Source organism: Lacerta agilis, chromosome 8 (assembly GCF_009819535.1).
Source record: "Lacerta agilis isolate rLacAgi1 chromosome 8, rLacAgi1.pri, whole genome shotgun sequence".
Taxonomy (NCBI): Eukaryota; Metazoa; Chordata; class Lepidosauria; order Squamata; family Lacertidae; genus Lacerta; species Lacerta agilis.
Genome location: NC_046319.1, coordinates 17,371,652 through 17,375,414, shown reverse-complemented (window position 1 = coordinate 17,375,414; position 3,763 = coordinate 17,371,652).

Below are 3,763 nucleotides of genomic sequence, written 5' to 3'. Positions count from 1 at the left end.
CCGTGCATCTTTTGCCCCGGAAATCCACTCCTCTTGGGGGGGGGGTTTGCAGGATGTCACATGCATATGTGAAAAACGTTCTTCTTGGATCTTGCACAAAAAGGCATTGCAATTGCATTTCAAGGATTGGAATTAATCTGAAAAGCCAAGGACTCTTTTTTGCAAAAAGAAGAAAAGGCAAAACAAGAAAACAAAATCCCAACGAACTTGAATGGTACAGTTTTGGAAATGATTATTTTTTTCTTTTCTTTTCTCGTTTGTATTTAAATCTTCTACTCTGGATGGGATTTTGTTTTTGTTTTTGCTTGTACATTTGTAGAATAAAGAAATTCAATTTTTAATTGTTTACCCCGTGTAAAGGAAACTCTTCTTCACTAGTGCCAGACTTGGAAACAGGAAATGATTTGCACAAAGGCACGCAGATCTTCACCCCCTCCTTCTTTTTCACCATTATCGGCACTTTTTTTCTTTTTTTTTTTCTTTTTGCACTGCTGTATTTTTCCTCAGTTTCACTTCTGGAAATTGAATTACATTTCCAGCAGGGGAATAATTTGGTCAGCTTGCATTTTGAATGTGTACATTTTCCTTGTAAGTTTTATGGTGCAATGTTGAGTGGCATGTCAAAATGTTTAGGGGAAAGCGTGTATCAGTCCAATGATTGATGGCAGATGCCTGCTAAGTTACTCTGGTGGTTGCTAACCCACCAAAGTCTGGGAGGATGAGCCCTTTTGTTTCTCTCTCTGCCTCCCTATCTTCCATCCACTATTTCCCTCAAGTGCAGGAGGACAGGGCTGGCGGAGGCAGCACCTTTGAGGCTCACCTTGAAATTGTGCAAAGTGCAAGGCCCTTTGATTGCTCAGGAGCGTTCTGTTGCACAAGCGTGTTGCAAACAGAACAACATCAAGAGACAGCTAAGCGGAGGACGTCCGGAGTCTTTGAGTTCTGACTGACCAGCAGCCTCTGCCTGCCGGTTACTTTTTATTGCTAATCCACAGAAACGGGCTCACGTAGCTCTAAGGGGCAGGCACGAATGATTGTATCCAACTAACTTTTACTCCCAGTAGACTCATCAAAATTAGTGGACCTAAGTTACTTGTGTCTATTAATTCTTAATAGGTCTATACTCTGACCAGGACTCTCACAGGTTACAAAGCTCGTAGCTTTGGGGAGCTGTACAGCTGAAAGTTTCTCCAAGCAAATGCAAATATCAGTCCCTCGATAAAGCAACTCTCCCCACTCGCCAAAGGTGTTGGGGACTGTTCAGTTGAGGCAGTTAGTTCTGCAGTTGTTAAAACTGTCCTTAAATGAAAGCAAAGGATGGTGTGTTTGTGTGTAATATTTCATGTATATAAGAATTTCTGCCAAGTAATCGGGGACCGTAATGCATTGAAATTGTTCCACTGCATCTTCCTGGCAGGTATTTAAACACAGAGTGTGGGATGGCAGCTGACTCGCTCGCAGAGTACATTTCTGTCAAATTTTCATTTATGCCGCCCCCATGGACTAGAATATCATCAGGTACCCTCTTTTTGTCTCCTCCTGTGGATCCAAGTTTGTTTTCCAGGTACCTCTGTTGCCTTCCAAGATCTGACGAGAATTGGATCTGATCAGTGTTAAAAACACCAATTTTAAAGCAGAAATGAGCATGTGGCCTTCCAGATGTTGTTGGAATTCAGCTCCCATCTTCTTGACTGTTGGGCCATACTGGCTGGGGCTGATGGGTCTCACAGCAGTTGGAGGGCCGCAGGTCACCCACCCGCAACCAGCCTGCCATTCTTAGAATCTCCTTATCCACAACACATCCAACCCACCTTGGTTGAAACATTTATGGGATGCACTTTAAATGTACAGTGTAGATTTGCCCTAAGACTGTGTGAAATTGATTTGCATGTCGGCATGCAAAGAAAACTGGGAGATGTAGCATTGGGTGCAGAGTTCTGCATATTGAAAAACTCAGGGATAACCGTTTCCATTCAAAAGCAACAACGGTGTGAGAGTTTCTATCCTTGTGACGATGGAAATAATGCTTGGAAGTAGGTTGGCCAACGTCTACTGAAATTACGTATGACAGAGAAGTGGCAGAATAAGATGGCCGGAACCTAGAAACTTGCAGCAGAACAAACCCAGCTCAGCCTTGCAGCTGCCTTCTAAGATCTCAGGCTGTGACCTTAACCCTGGGACTTTAGGCGAGAGGCAGGTAAGAAATCTGATTCATAATAATGAACAATGATGATACTGTTTGAGCATATCTATGCATGCACTCTTGACGTGCTGTATGCGCATGCTCCACTGTGATGTGGCCAATTTTTTTGGCCACGTGAAGCTCTTGGTCAGAATCAGGTTCATATTCCTCCTGTAACTTTTATTTTTGTACGTTCACCAAGCAAGGAATTTTGTTTTGATCCCAAAGTGTTCTGCTGGGTGTGAAACCAGCAGAGGGGAGCTTGGGATTATTATTATTTTTGTACTTTTGTGGAAGAAATATAATCATGACTTGTACATAGTGTTTTCATGTAGCGTCAATGGTTTTGCTACTCTGCTGGAAAATGATATTTATACTTGTGTACGGCTGAAATGCTTTTGGGACTTCGCAACATTCCGTTGGGCGTGTTGAAATATGTAAATGCACAAATTCAGACTGTGTGTGTGGAAGCCAGCCTACTGCACCCAAAGGTAATAATTACATTCTTAGCTCCACCCACTTTTGTCTGTGGCCCCACCCACCTCTGGCAGGTGGCCCTTTGGCAGAAAAGGGTTGCCCACTGGGTGCTCTAGGGATGTCCTCGTAAACTGGGCGTTGTAGTCAGAGTAGGCCCATTGAAATCAATAGACCTATGTCAGGCTGGTTAATTTTAGTGGGTCTACTCTGATTAGGGCCACACCCATACCACACAGCTTCCCCCAAAGAATCCTGGGAACTGTTGTTTCTTAAGGGTGCTGGGAAGGACAGGGGGAAGCGATATACTCGAAATGTGTGTTAGATCTATGGTATGGATGTGACCCAGGACTTGTTCGCTTGTTTGTTTGTAAGTTGCTTTGGGTTGGGGCTAATAAATAAAAATGTTAGATACAACCCCATGCTTCCCCAGATATTCTGCCGACAGGGAAGCCAGCTGTCTGTACATCTGATCCTTTCGACTGGAGATGGAAAGGGGGGGGGATGAACTGAGATATTCCATGTATGAATGATTATGTACTGCGATTCATTTCGATGGCTTCGCGAACGCAAGAGGGTGGGGTAATTATAGGTCAAGAAGGGTTTTAACGCAAACATGCAGCTGTCTGCCATTGCTCTCTTAACCTAATTTATTGGGGGCATCTGGCTTTCTCTCAGAAGGATTTGCGGGCAGCATAATTTCTACATCAACGACAAGAATGACGGCAGAGTCAGGAAGCACTTTATTCAAACAGGAGAACCGCAGTAATTTACCAGTGAAATTCCTAGAGGATCAACTGTCCTTTAGCTTTCCAGAAGACAGCTCTTCAAGAGGCTCGACCGACGGGATCAGTGCATCACAGCACACGCAAGGAATTTAACAGTGTCTCGTAAGCTTGCTTGAGTTGCCATCACAGAAAGCAAATCAAGAGTCGATAGCTCACATTGGATAAATCTTTTTTGTTACTCTGAGGAATACGTGATCTTTACACCTAGGAGCTACGTAGCATTTTCAAGTGCTGCTGAACTACAACTCTCATCAGCACCAGCAAGCAGGGATGATGGGAGTTGTAGCACAGCAACAACTGGAGGGCCAAAGGTTCCCCC